The following is an 18,083-nucleotide window of genomic DNA, read 5'->3' as shown; positions in this document are numbered from 1 at the left end:
ATACTAATACTTCTGAATCAGGGAGCATACTTTGAGAACTACTAGTTTAGAGGTACATGAGTTGCTAATTTTACTTCTGAATTAAACTTAGTTAGAGAATGTAAAAAATTTTATTGTTTATAATTAGTAGAACAAGATGTTCAATTTTAGCCTAATGTTAAAATCCTATGAGTGAAAGGGTAATTGAATATAAACTTAAAGGGTATATTGAGAACAGATTTATTACAATGGAGTCTGCAGTTCATATGACTGTATAATAGAGTGCCTGCTCAGAGCCCTAAAGATGAAAGCACTGTTGATATTGGCATAAGACCAAGACACTCCTAAGAGCAATAACTAAAGCAACAATCAGTGCTTGTTGATATGTTATAGTAACATATCAACAATACACCCCAAATGGAGACTAGAGGAGCAAAGCAACAACATGTGACAAAGTTAAAGGAGATGCTGTGTACGAAGAGACGAAAGAAAGGTTTTTGAAGTCTCTATTTGAAGAGTGACTACAAATGGTCATGAATTGGTACATAGCTCAAGGGTATCCAGCTGAAGTGGATAGGGGGAGTTAAAAGTCCACCTCCAATCCTTGCACCCAGATACCTGACACTGAGGCAGGGGTGCAGTTTTAATTGCACAAAATCATCATTTGTCCAAATGGTACATCTTTTTCTAATTCATCTCCCTACTTCAGGAGTCTATGTTTTATTTTATTATTTTTTTATTTTTTATTTTATTTTTTAATGAAGCACAGCCAATTTTATTCAAAGTCTCCAAAATTTATATTTAACATGTTAATTGTTTCTAAAATGTTTCATCTTTGTAAAATGGTTTTATTTCACCTTTCTTTTATAGATTTTTCATTTTTTCTGTACAGTTCTTCGGGAGAAGCCAGAGTCCTGAATTACACCGTTAGGAACCTCTGACCTACTATTCTGATTTTCTTCTCAATATTCATGGCCAACACCTGGCTTTTAAATGAAAAGCTTTTGGTCTTTTCAATCACTTGCTGATAGGGTGAGACTGCACTGTTACCCATAACCACATGACATAATTTAGAATCAATCTTGGCATCCAGTCTTGTATTTCTAATCAAATTTACAACCCACCTTTCAGCTTCTTCTGGAGTCATGTTCAGTTTATCTGCCAACATGTTAATGCTGATACACTGATGGATGTGACAAAAAGTCTCAAATATGAAGAGACAGACATTTTTAATGAAGTCCTCAAGACAAGCCACCAAGAAAAAATCATTCACTAACACTGATTCACATTCTCTCAGCTTTTTCTGAGCCCCGTCAAAGTGAAAGTTAACATATAAGCATTCAACAAACTCTGTAATTGGGTCTTTACATGTGTAAGACTCCTGTTGAATAACGTGGACCAGATCTTTTAGCACCTGCGGCGTTTTCAAACATCTTTCTTTGTTATGACTGCTGTGGTCAAACAGTGGAGAATATGTGGACCCATAGTCTGAATTGCATTAAGATACTGCGGATGGTAAAGGAAGAGATAGATAATGTTTTCACGCCCTTGGGGTTACTGAAGAAAACAAACAGAGACTAATGAATGAGCCATGTTCGCTGCTGAAGAGACTGAAGTGGAGAACTCACAGAATTGTATCTATGGTCTCTTTTAGCCATGTAAGGTCTTCCATGGCTGCATCCCAATTCTGCATTAAGATTTCAGAAGCCAGTTTTCCCCAGAGTGAACTCAAAGCATTTCTATCCGTTGCTGGAACCAACACTCTAAAGAAGTAAAGATATTCTGCAGCTCAAGAGTAATTTCCACATTTATATAGGAATTTTGCATACAGAGAGTGTCTCTAAAAATTCCTGCCTAAAACCATGTTTGTCTGCCAGGTAGTCAAACCGCATCTGACCATCCCTGTTTGACTGCATTTGCTTTGTAGTTTCTGGATCTTCAAACATCTTCACAATTGGTTCTGTTTCTGCCTGAAGCTGTTTCAGTTGTGCAGCAACAGTGGTTCTTTTTTCTCTCAAAGCATGAGGAATATCATCAGAACAAAGGTTTTAGTATACATCCATAGCAAAGGCTACCGTATTGTTATCACTAAGAAGATCCACTTTCCCTTGTAATAATTCTTTTTCATTATATATCTCCTTTACAGAGGGAAACTCAAGCAATGAAAAGACTAGATGCCGATCCAAAAAGTGTGCAGTGTGAGTAGTCAAGTCGTACTCCACCTTCTTGCCAAGGAAAAGTAAAGTGTAGGAGTCTATTTTTTAAATTTAAACCCAGTAAGCCAAGGAATTTAGGCCAATTTGTTAGTTCCTGAAATATGGAAAGAAAGCAACCACAATTAATGCTGGTGCTATAGTATTGGGTTGGCCAAAATGTTCCTTTGGTTTTTAAGTTAAAAATAAAAGACACATTTTTCATTTTCACCAAGAACTTTATTGAACAACTTATTCGCCCTTTTGTTCCACTACCTTCTGCTATTTTCCAGGCAACTTCATAAATCCATCTTCCCAAAACTTTTTATTTTTTTGAGCAAAGAACTGTTCCAGGTGCCTTTTACAGTCATCCAGGGAATTGAAATTTTTTCCATTAAGAGAATTTTGTAAAGACCGAAATCAATGGAAATCTGAAAGTGCAATGTCTGGTGAATACAGCAGATGAATCAGAACTTCCCAGCCAAACTGTAACAGTTTTTGCCTGGTCATCAAAGAAACATGTAGTCCTGCACTATCCTGATGGAAGATTATGCATTTTCTGTTGACTACTTCCGGACGCGTTTTGTTGAGTGCTGCTTTCAGTTGGTCTAACTGGGAGCAGTACTTGCTGGAATTAATCATTTGGTTTTCTGAAGGAGCTCATAATAGAAGCCTCCCTTCCAACCCCACCATATACACAACATCACTTTCTTTGGATGAAGACTGACCTTTGGTGTAGATGGTGGTGGTTCATTTCGCTTGCCCCATGATCTCTTCCGTTCCACATTATTGTGCACTATCCACTTCTCATCACCCGTCACAATTTGTTTTAAAAACAGAATGTTTTCCTTACGTGTAAGTAGAGAATCATATGCGGAAATATAGTCAAGATTTTTTTTGCGTAACTTATGTGGAACCCAAACATCAAAGTGATTAACATAATCAAGCTGGTGCAAATGATTTTCAGCTCTTGATTTGGATATTTTGAGTATGTTGGCTGTCTCCCACGTGGTATAAGGTTGATTGTTCTCAATTATTGTCTCGATTTGATCGCTATCAACTTCAACTGGCCTACCCGACCATGGAGCATCGTCCAGCGAGAAATCTCCAGCACAAAACTTCACAAACCACTTTTGACATGTTCAATCAGTCACAGCACCTTCACCATACACTGCATAAATCCTTTTTTTGCGTTTCAGTTGCATTCTTACCTTTCTTGAAATAATAAAGCATAATATGCTGAAAGTGTTGCTTTTTTCTTCCATCTTCAATATTAAAATGGCTACACAAAAATTCACCAATTTTGATAAGTTTTTTTTTTTTAATGCACGCTGGTATGATAGCTGTCACAATACAATCTAACAAAATTGTTTCTAATGAAGTTAGACAACTAAGCGCTACTAGAGCCATCTTACGGAAAAAAACAAACGAACTTTATGCCCAACCCAATAACTTTATGGTTACATGACCTTAACTAAGTGGTCTAACTCCTCTAGGCTACAGTTCCCTAAAACATGAATTGAAGTTGTTGGAATGAGTAATCTCAAATGCTCTTTCATCTCTGAAGTCTAATAATCCTATGTTTAAAATAAAGTAAGAGAGTATCTGAATAGAAAAATATCATGAGCATTGACACCAGGCAGATCTGGGTTCAAATCCACATTCAGAAAACTTCCTTGCTGAATGGCTTTGGATGCATCATTTAATCTCTCTGAGTTTCAGCTGACTTATCTGCAAAATAGAGAAAACAATTCTTGCTTCATAAGAACAAGTAAAACTGAAGAATAATGAGTTCCAATATAAATATTCAATATTTTCTTAAAATCATTGAAGAAAACAATTCTCCCATTATATTTCTGTCCTTGGTAAGATAAAAAATCACATAGAATGAAAAATCACACCTACCCCCGTATCAAATCTCCCCTCTCCCAATACTGCAAGGTTTAAATACAATAGTTAAATTTTTAAAAAAAAGATTGGAAAGAAGGAAGGAAGAGATAGAAAGACATGGAGAAAAGAAAAGAGGAAGGGCTGTGGGGAAAAAAAGAAATATTTTTTAATTCCAGAAGAGAACTCTTTCTCCTTAACCCAAAATGACTAAGTTAAATCATGACAGTACAAAGATATATAGAACATATGGAAAGTTACATACTATAAAAATTAAATTGTCAACAGCTATATATGAAAGGCATGACTACAAAAGGAATAAACATAAGCACTATAAGAAATATTTAACAGGTAAATACTACTTAAAATACTTTTGGAAGTCCTAGCCAGAGCAAGTAGGCAAGAAAAATAAAGGCATCTAAATTGGAAAGGAAGAAGTAAAACTGTCACTCTTTGCAGATGACATAATATTATATGTAGAAAACCCTAAAGTCTCTACCAAAAAACTGTTAAAACTAATAAATGAATTCAGTAAAGTTGTAGGATACAAAATCAACATAAAAAATCTGCTGTGTTTCTATGCACTAACAACAAACTCTCAGGAAGAGAAATTAAGAAAACCATTGCACTTATAATTGCATCAAAAAGAATAAAATACTCAGGGATAAATTTAACCAAGGTGAAAAACCTGTATTCTGAAAACTATAAGACACTGATTAAAGAAATTAAAGAAGACACAAATAAATGGAAAGATATTCCATGCTCATGTATTGGAAGAATTAATATTGTTAAAATATGCATATTACACAATGCAATATACAGACTCAGTGAAATCCCTATCAAAATTCCAATGGCGCTTTTTCACAGAAAAAAAAAGATCCTAAAACCTGTGTGGAGCCACAAAAGACCCCAAGTAGACAAAGCAATCTTGAGAAAGAAGAACAAAGCTGGAGGCATCATACTCCCTGACTTCAAACTATATTGCAAAGCTATAGTCATCGAAACAACATGGAACTGGCCTAAAAAAAGAGACATAGAACAACAGAACAAATAGGTAGTTCCCAAATAAACTCAATGTATATGGTCAATTAATTTATGACAAAGGAGCCAAGAATATACAATGAGGAAAGGACAGTCTCATCAATAAATAGTGTTGGAAAAACTGGACAGCAACATGCAACAGAATGAAACTGGACCACTGTCTTACACCATACACAAAAATTAACTCAAATGGATTAAAGACTTGAATGTGAGACCTGAAACCAGAAAAGTCCTAGAAGAAAACATAGGAGGTAATTTCCTTGGCATAGCTTTTGTGATTTTTTTTAATTTGGATTTGAAACCAAAAGCAAGGGCGACAAAAGCAACAACAAAAGTGAGACTGCATTAAACTAAAAAGCTTCTATACTGCATAGGAAATCATCAACAAAATAAAAGACAACCTATTAAATGGGAGAAAATATTTTCAAATCATATATCTAATGAGGGGTTAATATCCAAAATATATAAAGAACTCATACAACTCATTAGCAAAAACAATTCAATTTAAAAATGGGCACAGGGCCTGAATAGACATTTGTCCAAAGAAGACATACAGATGGCCTACATGTACATGAAAATGTGCTCAGTGTCATTAATCATCAGGGAAATGCAAATTGAAACCACAATATCACCTCACACCTGTTAGAATAGTATTATCAAAAAGACAAAAGATAAAAAATGCTAGCGAGGATGTGGAGAAAAAGGAACCCTTGTACACTGTTTGTGGGAATGTAAATTGGTGCAGCCACTATAGAGTATGTAAGTCCCTCAAAAAATTAAAAATAGAACTACCATATGATCCAGCAATTCCACTTCTGTGTATTTACCCAAAGAAAGCAGAAACACTAACTCAAAAAGATATATGCACCCCCATGTTCATTGCAGCATTAGGTACAATAACCAAGATAGAGAAACAACCTAATTGTCCATCAGTGAATGAAAGGATAAAGAAGATGTGGTGTATATTTGTATACACTGGATTATTATTCAGCAAAAAAAAAAAAAAAAAAAGAATAAAATCTTCCCATTTGTGACAGTATAGGTGCTGAGCATATTATACTAAGTGAGCATATTATACTAAGTGAAATAAGTCAGACAAAAAATGACGAATACTGTAGAGTCTCACTTATATGTGGAATCGAAAATAAAAAATAAAAAAGTTCGTAGATACGGAGAACAGCAGATTGGTGGTGGCAAATGGATGAAAGGAGTCAAAAGGTACAAACTTCCACTTTTGAAATAAGTAAGTCATAGGGATGTAATGCACAGCATGGTGACTATAGTTGATAATACTGTCTTGCATATTTGAAAGTTGAGAGAGTAGGTCTTAAAAGGTCTCATCACAAGAAAAAAATTATGAAGCTGTGTATGGTAACAGATCTTTCCTAGATTTACTGTAGTGATTATTTCTCAATATATACAAATATCAAATCATTATGCTACATGCCTGAAACTAATATCATGTTGTATGTCAATTATCTCTTTATAAAATAAATTGTCAACAGCTGTATATGAAAAATATGACCACAAAAAAAATGTATGGAAGCACTATGAGAAATATTTAACAGGTATCTATAAAAGAAAAGATCAGTCATTAAGATGGCAAATTCTCAAGAGTGTTTTTAAAGGATGGTAAGTGGTATACTATTTTCTAGAAATGCTGGAAACACTGTGGCCATAGAGGCTCCAACTAAATGTTGTTTGAATCTTTATTCCAACACTGTGGTCCAGTAATGTGACTTTGGGCCACAGCCTTGATACCAACACCTATCAAATGTAGATTATACTACCTATTTCTCTAATGAATCTGTTGCTTACTAGCCTGGTGACCACATAACAAAATCAATTTAAATGCTCCCAGTCAGTTTCTGATCTATCGCTAAGTTTTATCTCTTCTGAGCATTAAATGAGATAATGCATTTAAAGCACTTGCACATAGTAGTCATTCAATAAATATGAATAAATAATTAATATAAAGATTAGCATAAAAGTTCCAGTAACATGCAGTTAAAGATATTTACATGTGGATACCATCATTTCAATTACTTTAACACCCTAGGATTTTTAGCTCTGTCAAATGAATCTAAAATATGGTTTCTTCAAAAACTGATAAAGGTTAAATGAAGATGAATTAATTTTCTACAGATTCTATTACTTTTCATGGGACAAAGGAAAAACATGGCTACCTTAAGATTCACATTTTCCATAGAAGTCAAGTCATAGCACTACCATCTCTGAATGTTGGTCAATGTATCCAAATAGCCAAACATAATAACACAAGCAGTACTTGCCAAAAACACAAATAAGTCCACTATTTATGTGTGGGCCCTGAACATTGTTTTTTAGAAATCCCAAGAATATGATAATGTCTCAGCAAATATCCTTTTATCTTCTTAGTATCTGAAATTCCAAAATTGAGTGCTTCTTTAAGTTTAAAGCTGTGATCCCTCTTATCATATTCAAATACTCCTGAGAAACATACTTTTTAATGTAATCATTGGTCCTTCATACTTATTCTCATCTATAATCATGATTTTGACCAACTGCTTCCCCTGACACAGCTGGCCTCATAGCCCAGGTGACTTTTCCACTCCTCTTTGGCTGTGTACTTACAGTCCAACATAAGCCCATTTGAAATGATTAAACAGCAGTGAAACTGCTCACACTATGAACTAAATGTCTTTATTTTTATGTTTTATTATATTTTATAAGTAAATATGGAGGTATATTTCACAGATCTTAAAAAATGCAAGTCAAAGAAAATCAGTATCATATTTCACTCAGAGATACCCTATGTAAATAACATCAAAGAATTCATACCCTGCTATTTTTATATATCAGAAGTATTTTCACTGATGATTAAGTATTTTTATAAGTAACTGTTCTAATGAATGTGTAATATGCATTCACACACTTGTGCTATAATTGTTTTCAACAACCCTGATTGTTAATGCTAATTTTTCTGCATGACAATAAATATATTTATAAATAAACACGTGAGAACCTACGTATTACTTTAGCTTCCTAAGAGGGGAATTCCTGATCCAAAGTTAATAAATCATCTACTTTTGCTAAGTACTTTATTTGCTTTCCTGAAAGATCATAGAAGTTAACTTTAAATAAGATCACTATCTAAATCCTTCCAGTAACAGTTACTTTTACTTTAATGGAAAAATAACTAATTCATGTTCATTGCAGAAAATTTAGAAGATACGGGGAAAAATGAAGAGTTCTGAGAAATTTTACCATTTACAATGAATAGTTGTCCTTGTTTTCACCAGAGCTTTTCCGTGCATATTACACACATATTTTTTAAAGGACAATACAGAGTATACAATTTTGAGCTCTACTTTCTTTTTCTCTTTACATGGTATCATAAGCATTTTCTAATGTTCAATTCTCTTTTTTTCTTCTTTATCCCAGTAGTCACCACTGTCTACACTGTTGCCTTAATCAGAAACTCAGAGGAATCCCTCCAGACACAACTTTCCTCTCCTTTTCCAACATCAAAAGCTTAAGCCCTCACATGCCCTCTTCTAGAATAACTCATGTGAGCTTCAGCTTCCCTCCAACCATATTTCCACTGTTTCTCTCACTTGTGCTATTGCAGGTACCCCTTACCAGGTCTTTCTACCTCCAACCCAGCCATCTTGTATCCCATAATCCATGATGCTAGAGAATCTTCTTTCTAATATTGAGACAAAATCCTGTTATCCCAATGATTACAATGATTCGTTTAAGATAAAACCCTGGTTTTTCAGCGTAACATCGTTCTCATTCACTTCTTTAGCTTCCTTCATCTCTTGACATTGTCCCAGTTATAACTTACATTCAGGAAATGCCAACCCACTTGTTCTTCCTTGATTGTGTGTTGCTCTCCATGAGTACGTAAATTCCCCATTAAAAGTCTCCTGCAGAGACAATGGAGACACACAATACCTATATTTAAGTCCTGGCTGTGCCTGCTGTTGACCTTGGGCAATTCACTTAACTTGTAGGTACTTCAGTTTCCTCACTTGGAAAATTAGGTTAGTAACAGTGCTTTACCCATGGGATAGTGATGAGGAGTGAATGAGTTCATATTTGTAAGGAGCTTGGAACGGTAACCCACACAAGTAAGTGCTATGTAAATGTCTCCTAAATTGAGGCTTTCATGTTGCCCTGTTATAATGCTTAGCTTGCACACCCTGCTTAACTTTGAGATCGCTCCAAAAGCATTTTTCTGAAACTAGACCGAGATGCCTGCCTCTACTCTTTGACCTTTGTCCTATCACTCTGCGCACAGTGTTGAAATCGTCTACATTTGTGACTCCCAAAATGGTCAGTTGTCTGAGAGAAGAGGTTGTCTTTCCTCTCTTCATTGCCAGAATCTAGCACAACGCCTAAGCAAGGCCCTGCTGGTTGTGGGCCATCAGTATCTGTTTTGCAAATGAACTGGCAATTTTGATTAAGGTCTTGTTCACTACTTGTTCTTTTCATGTGCACTGTATTTTCAAGACCCTAGTTAAATTTAAGAAAATAGTTTAACGACCAATCCTTACAATAGATTACAAGCATGCAATCTAATTTTAAAAAGAGACCGAGTCAGAATCCACTTTTATCTGGCATTTTACTATATTATCCTCATGCAGAAAGCAAGTAGCACATGCCACATAGTACTTTAAAAATTAGCAACCCACCAGTCATATTTACTAAGATTAAAAGTTGTAGCAATCAGAACTAAGCATGATAAGAAGACATGAAAGAAATAAAAAGACATAGACCCTACTTTTAAAGGTGCTTGGGGGTGCTCTTGAGTTTCAGAGTATACATCCACAAGATTATTTAAGAATACTTAAAGACCTGTGACAGGCTATAATTCAGAGGATAAGCAAACTAGAACAATGTTTTATCCATAAGTATAAAGAATACATAAATGGAACCAGTAGGACAGAATCATTCAGCTCAACAATGAAATGACTTTTAATTCAGATTATTAAGTCAGACAATTGTACAAGGATTTGAAGAGAGGTTAAAAATAGCTATGAGAGATGAATAGCACACTTAGTCACGAAAGTAGAAATAAAACAGATGAACTGAAAAGAAGATTTTTGGAGGTTGTAAAGCAGTTGGCAAATTCTCTCTTTCTGACATTCTATCAGGAAATGAAATAGGTGAGTACGCTACAAAGCCTGGAATTCTCTTTCCATACAAGTCTTTAAGGAAAGATGAGTAAGATAAAACCACTTTGTAAATGAAGATGTTGCAAATATATAGATATTCTTGTAACACCACTAATGTTATTATGAAGTTTATAACAACAGTACTAATAGTAAATAATAACATAGTAATAGTATAACAAAGGATATAATGGTGAAGATTACCATTATATTAATAGAATAGGGAAAGCAAGATATAAGGACAAATATAAATATTCTAGATTATGTTATTTACATACTTGAAAAACTGAATACCTGAGTATCTAACATAAACTATACCAAAGAACATGCTATTACTTTCCTAATAAAAAGAAAGAGCTTCAAAGGCAAACAAATAATTTCCAAAGTCTTTTTGTCTCCAAGTCACTCTTACACAAGAGGAATTTGATGAGTTAAGTGTAAATGAATAAGAAACATGTGGATTACATTTTCTTTAAAAATACACAAGGGTTTAAAAATAAAGGAGAAAAAGTGTTTGGCACAATGCATTTTCCGTAAAGCCAAACCAAAAACATTTGAGACAGTTTTAGATTGTAGTATGACCTTCCACATTGTTGTGTTTGTCTATTAACCTAAAAATAAACACTATTTTTCAGTAGGAGAACTGAAGCCATAAAATATACACCAAGGTATGGATATGAATGAATAATTTCTTAAGGATTTAACTGAGTTTTTTTTTTTTTTTAATAATCTTCCATCCAGAGATGTTGAAGCAAATGCCCACCACATGTGTCATACTCCGTGTCTATTCCATTATTTCTTCATAATGTTTCTGGTTCATGTATTAGAGGAGACAACATCTGAATATGTGTAAAAAAAAAAAATGAACCTTCCCCTAGTGGTAAGATTGACTTAACCTCAACTTGTACTCTTCAAATAGTTCCAATGTATTCTCAGTTTGCATCATTTTTAATACTTTGGTCCATGCTTTATTCCAATTGCTGCCTATGTATTTGTTGGAAACACATTGTCTATGATGACACTCTTTTCCTGTAAATAGGCAAGAATTGTACTGAAACTTGAAGAGCTGGGTTATTTTGAGATTTACTGGTGAGTAAGTCAAGATTGTGGAACACACCATTAAGCCAGGCAATGTCCAACTTGACAGCCTGCAACAAGTGGAGAGAACAATTAAGCAAGAACACTAAAAAAAGTTGGTGTTTTTATTTTTGTTGTTTGCTGCTGTCTCACCTGGTGTTTCTATTCAAGCACGCCTGACACTTCAGTGATTTGGGATCATTGTTTTGTTCTTCTTGAAATATTGATATTGTAATGATCATTTTGCTATTCCTCAAATTCTCCCAATCATCATGCAACTTTATCCCTTTATCCCTATCCCAACTTCATCAACTTTATCCCTTTTATGCCAAGCACAAAGTTTTGTCAGTTATTTATTTGTACCTTTCCTCAAAGTCATCCTTTCTTTTTTCTTTCCATGGCCAGCTTCCCAAAGGAGACACTTATCTCTCTACCTCTAACCTGCAGTTACAAAAAGGAAGAAATCATCAGTCTCCCTTCCACTTCAAGTATGAACCCATAGCCTGATGACAGCAACTGGGGTTTGGGCACTTATTCTGCATTTCTGGGCTGCTTTGCTGATACTGCTTATTCTATCACTTTTCTACTTAATAATCTTTGAAAACACCCCATTGTTCAAAAGCTAAAATCCTAGCCCAGAATACTAGAAAGCAGTATTTACTCAATAAATATTTGTTGAAAGAATGGAAGTATTCCTCTCATTTATAGCTGTCTAAAATCTATCTCCAAACCACCTCTTACTACATTTTGAAGCACATAAACTCTGTGGTAGGCAGAATGGTTCTCCAAAGATATCCATCCCCTAATCATTGGAACCTATGGATATGTTATGCTGCATAGTAAAAGAAACTTTGTAGATATAAATTAAGGTTACAGACTTTAAAATAGGGAATATAATATGGATTATCCAGGCGTGTTCAATATAATCACATGAACACTTAAAGGTAGAGAATCTTTTCTGACTGGAGGCAGAAAAAATGTGTCAGAAGGGAAAGCAAGATATATGTGACAGAAGGGAAAATCAGAGAGATTCCAAGCATGAGCCAATTTGATGTACCCTTGTTGACTCTGAGATGCAGGGACCCACAGGGAAGGACCTAAGAGCCACTAGATGCTAATAACAGCCCCCAGCAGACAGCCAGCAAGGAAATGTGGACCTCAGTCCTACAATCACAAGGAACTGGATTCTTCCAAAAACTTGAATGAGTTTGGAAGAAAATTCTCCCAGGGCCTCTTGATAAAAGCCCAGTTGAACAACATCTTTATTCCAGAGCAGAGAAGAGAAACAGGGCAGAGCAAATAGCCAGCGAACAGAACTGTAGGATAATAAATTTGTGTTATTTTAAGCTAAGTTTTTTTTTTAATTTGTTACAGAAGCAATAGAAAACTAATACACTCTCAAATAAGTCGTCCTTGAGTTATACCCATGCATGTCATTGCCTTCACCTCTGATTGGCACACTACTTATGACAGTAACACCCTTTTTATATCAATTCCCAACCCAACTCTAACTCACAGAAACTTCTTTAAAAAAATTGCACTGGGTCCCTCCCAGCAAAATATTTTAATTAGTTAAGGTTTGTAAAAGAAAATACTTAGGAGAATCTCTTTGGTTTAATTAAAACAACAGTATACCTTTTGGATTACTTGATACTGTATATGACTTTCTCTTTTGATTTATAACTATAGGCATTTAAGAAAAAAAAATGAAAGCCAGTGCTTAGCAAACCTAAATATGCATGTATAACATCTAGAGATTCTATTAAACTGCAGATTCAGATTCAGTAGGTCTGGGGTAGGACTGGAGATTCTTCATTTCTTGTGAGCTTTAATTATATTCTGTCACTTATTTTTTTGTGTGACCTTGGGTAAATTATTTCAGAATCTGAACCTAAATTTTCTCATCTGTAAAATGGATATAATAAGTAAAAATGTGATCATGAATATGAGAAATGCTGCTTCTTGTGCCCTATGACACAACCCCTTAGCCTACTGTAATCTAAGCTGCATTTTTCACAGACAGAGCTCATCACACTTATCACATCCCATATGAAACTATAGCCATATTTTTCTACTTTTCTGTTATAGCAACTCAGGAAGTATCAGCAAAGCAGCCCAGAAATTCAGAGAGTGAATGCCCTTGGATGAATCCATCAATCAGTGGAGCTAGGGATTAATAATCAAGGTCCCAGGCTCCGCTTCTTCATTCAACAAGTACATTCAACACAGTTCTTTAGAGAGAATGAAGCCCACAGTGGGATTAAGTGCCAGTTGTTATCAGTGAGAACAAACAGCTTCTTTTCCTGTGTCACTTTCCTCATCTCTTCATTTATGTTTCTGGGTATCACCTTCTAAATAAGCTACATTTTAATAAGTCCTTGTCTTAAGTTCTGCTTTTAGCACCATGATCACTCATACTTTCACCTGTTTTAGAATGGGTTGAGCAGCAGGAGAGAGAGAGAAAACATTGGCTTATGGTGTAACTTTAATATTGAACTATATGGGGACAATGGTAATTTTAACGACCATGGAATAAGCCGAATTTTTAATTTGTTTGTGTGTTTGTTTGTTTCTTTATATTGGAAACCTTGCAGAAAGAGAATGACAGTCTGACGTTATCCACCTATGAATTCAGGGAATGCTGAGAAAGCCAAAGGGCCTTCATGGAAATTTTTCAAAACTTTCGTTTCCTACAGCTAGGGGTAAACTTTGCTGAAATTCAAGCACAGGATTTAATAGTAAATGTAGAAAACCTGCAAAGGAGACAACGTTCGGCCTCAGTGTCTTCTAGGCTAAAATTATGGTGAAGATACAGAGTAAGCAGGAGCCTGAGGTCTGGAATGGTGAGAGCTGTTGTACCCAAGAAGGCACGCATTAGTGAGAAGGACACTAGCATCTTTGAGAAGTTCATTGTGGCTGTCTTCTGTAAGACAGAATTAGCAGGAGGAGATGATGCCCCGAGAGATAGGGCCCTCGTGTCGATGAAGATGACACGGTTCCCGAATAGCAAAGACCAGATGGTGGCACATAGCCATCAGGAGCAAAGTCAATATAGTCACCATAAAGCACAGCAATACTAATGTGATAAACAAGGGGTCCTTAACTTACGGGGTTCTTTGACAATTATAAGACACTGTGATATGTCTAGGAGTGAAATAAATGAGCAGCCAGCAAGGGTGATGCTGGATATGAACTAAAAACCTCAAGAGATAATAAACCAAGGCTTCTATTAGCTTCTGCAATGAAAAATCACTATTCCTTGCCCAGTTTCCAGATCTGAGCTAACCTCACACATAGGGCCTGGTGACCAAAAGGGAGATAAATTCTCTTGAGGAAAGACTCTGTCATGCCGCCAAAAGCATGTATAATAAATGTTTCACCAATCTCTCCTTGAAAGAACCTATGGCCTTAAAGTAACTGCATATTGAGGAGGAAGAATACCCAAGATCTATCATGAGGCATTGAAAACTGAGCCTTACTTGATACTGAAATTAAAGTGACCCTAATCCCTAATATATTATTGCAAGGCAGTAAATGGATTTCTGGCCTAAACATATCTTGCAGTGGATCCAATCATTTCATGGACTTACCCTATGTCATTTTCTAAAACCCTGAGTTTTTAATCAGGGTTTAAATAAATATTTAGAAGCTGTTGGAAACCTTACGTTAGATTTCTGATCTAGAGAATAAGAGATAATAAGATAATAAGGGTAAAATATCAAGAGCACACTTGAGGTTACCCTACTCTTCCCGATCATGGTAGTGAATCAGATGTAATGCTGCATCTAAGGTGGAAGCATGTCATCACAGGATCAAAGAAAATCTGACAGAATGTACGAATAGTTTCATAAAAGCTCAGCCAAAATGCCAGCATGGGGACGACACCTTCTGTGGTTAGGATACCGCCTTCTCTGATGCAATATTCATATTTAATCGACAGGTATTATATCATGCCTGTACCCAGTACTAGAATACACCGTTGTGGGAATCAAATGTTGAAAGAAGGATTAACCATTGTCACCATGCCTCTCAGTGACCCACTGGGGAGTTTGTGCTGCTCATTCCTGCAACTTTAAATTCTGCAATATTCAAGATCTTTAACCCCAGCATGGAAATGTTTCTTCTAAGGGATATACTAAGGAGTCCTCCAATCCTAAAGCTTCAACTTATGATTAGTAATTCTGGGCCTCTCATACCTGTAGACCAGCACGTAAATAAAGGAATTAGTAAACTGACAGCGTTGTTGACTGTGATTATCGTGAATTTCTATGGTTGCTGTCACGTCATGGAGGCATGGAGGAGTATGGAGGCCACTGAGGTGGATCACTGTGGCTTCTGTCGGGCTTTCTATGTTCAACGATAACAGAAAAAGGCATTTTCAGCAATAACTGCCTGAAAAGGAGCAAGGCAACCAAAGACTCAGATGCCTAAGGGATGAAGGTCTGTGTTTCTCTTTTAGGCAAGCAGCTTATATGTCAACTGGGGAGCTGGCCAAGTGTGAGAGGACTCTAGAATGGGTGGTAGAGGAGGGAAATGATGAACATAAGGCATAGAACTGGGACGCACAGCTGTAGCAGGAAATAGAGCCCGCTATACTAACCCTGTCTTTAACCCTTTTTCTCAAGAGGTGGTGGCCAGACACACCTTTGAAAAGTTATTAAGAAGCTGAACTTCATGTGAGGCAGTGACATTTCTGAGCAGTAAAAAGGGATGCTGGGGCTTCCCTGGTGGCGCAGTGGTTGAGAGTCCGCCTGCCAATGCAGGGGACACGGGTTCGAGCCCTGGTCTGGGAAGATCCCACATGCCGCGGAGCAACTGGGCCCGTGAGCCACAACTACTGAGCCCGCGCGTCTGGAGCCTGTGCTCCGCAACAAGAGAGGCCGCGATAGTGAGAGGCCCGCGCACCGCGATGAAGAGTGGCCCCCGCTTGCCGCAACTAGAGAAAACCCTCACACAGAAACGAAGACCCAACACAGCCATAAATAAATAAATAAAAATTTAAAAAAAAATAAAATAAAAAGCAGAGTTTAAAAAAAAGAAAAAAAGGGATGCTGTAGAATACCATTTGGGGGTTCTGTGTTAAGGTCCCCTGAGCAAACCTGCAATGTCAGCCGCAATTGTGGAGGGCTCCCTGCCATGCACTCAAGCAGCATCTCACCGCATGTGCCAGCTGCTTTGCTATTCTGATTGATAGTTTTTGCAGAAGTTACAGGAAGCTCACTCACCCTGCACACAGGGTAGCTTGGAAGTGTGAGATAACTAATGCCCATAGGGCACAACCCTCAACAGTGATGGACAGACTTGATGGTGAAGGACCCAGCTTTCTCTCCTTCAGAGAAACAATTCTAAGGGTCCCCAGCAGGACTGAGCCGCAGTTGCCCTCAGTGGTAATTTACTCTTTATTGGAATCTAGTCCTTCCATGCCTTCCATGCCTCATCCATCTTACTCTATCATACAGTCGGCCTACTGTCATTAGTTTACAATATTTATATGAACAAATGCGGTGTCCCTAGGCCCCTTCTTCTCAGGGCAGCTGGTTAAAACCCTATGAGAAATGCCTGAGCCTTGCAATATCTCATCATCCTCCCAGGCGCACCTACCTCAACCTAATGTGTTTTTAAATGTATGAATCTAGCATGGTCAAACCTGGAGTAAAACATTTAAGATGACGGCAGAGTTTAAACTTTGGGAATTATAAAATTCCAGATTCAAGGTGACTCCTAATTGATTCCATTTAAAACAGAACCACTTATCTCAAGAAAATGAACTTGAATAAAATTATAAGTAGGTGAGAGTATGAGTAGGCATGCTACGGTTAATTGATAGGAAACATAGTTATTTTATCAGACTAGATATGCCCAGTGAATAAATATGAATAGTTAGAGCCTTTTATAAAACTTCTGAAGAAATAATATCTTTATATATTATTTCTGCATGTATTAGATTCAAAGACTTTAAGAGAAATCCTTGGATCATAGAATGTTAAACAGGAAGGACCTTGAAGAGCTTCCAATTCTGTCCTCTGTCTTTCTGTTGTCTTTCTTGCCCAGGAAAATCAATGTAGCATTAAGGTTAAACACAGAATCTGGAGCCAGATAAGCTTGGTTCCGGTCCTGACTGTGACCAAACTAATGCATTTTTCCATCTCTCAGTTTCTCACGCCTGCAATGGGGATGATAATAGGAGTAGCTAATGACAGGGCTATTGGAGAACTGAGTGACTTAACACATAGGAGATCTTAAAACAATTTGTTACATGCTAACAACACAATAAGTTTTATTATTTTTGTTTGTTTTCCTTCATTCAGCAACTGTTTATTGAGCACCTGCTATATGAAGTCACTGGCCAGGTGCTAGAACTATAAAGACAACTGTCATGGTCTATGCCTTCAAGATTCTGAGAAACTGGGAAGAAATGAATACAAGATGGAAAGGACAGTGCAACAGGATAAATGAATATATTTCCCTGGAGCAGTCTTTTCAGATGAGATGATATTTTAACTAGCTCTTGAAGGTTAAGTAAGAACATTCTGGGAAGTTGTTGCTGCTGCTGCTGCTGATAATGATGATAATAAATAGTAATTAATAATACAATCTTTAGTTAGTGGGTAACATTTATTTGCTCCTCACGGTAGGCCAATTTGTAATATCAATATGTATTATTTTGCTTAATCTTCATGAGTTTGGTTTCATTTTTTTGTTTGTTTCTTTATTGAAGTATAGTTGATTTAAAATGTTGTGTTAGTTT

General features: G+C 36.3%; 1 long non-coding RNA gene and 1 pseudogene across 1 annotated transcript in view; both read right to left on the bottom strand.

Moving 5' to 3' along the window:
* Positions 1-854: 854 nt before the first annotated feature.
* On the bottom strand, positions 855-3,376 carry LOC102998634 (eukaryotic translation initiation factor 3 subunit E-like; annotated as a pseudogene).
* Positions 3,377-3,579: 203 nt separating this feature from the next.
* The window catches only part of LOC130708159 (uncharacterized), a 44,921-nt gene continuing 30,417 nt past the window's right edge, over positions 3,580-18,083 (bottom strand). Inside the window, exon 3 of the long non-coding RNA XR_009008260.1 lies at positions 3,580-3,902. This is a non-coding gene — a long non-coding RNA (uncharacterized LOC130708159). The remainder of the gene's footprint in view (positions 3,903-18,083) is intronic.

Source organism: Balaenoptera acutorostrata, chromosome 4 (genome assembly GCF_949987535.1).
Source record: "Balaenoptera acutorostrata chromosome 4, mBalAcu1.1, whole genome shotgun sequence".
Taxonomy (NCBI): Eukaryota; Metazoa; Chordata; class Mammalia; order Artiodactyla; family Balaenopteridae; genus Balaenoptera; species Balaenoptera acutorostrata.
The sequence above is the reverse complement of the archived record's forward strand: the minus strand, read 5'-3'. Positions and strand labels throughout refer to the sequence as shown.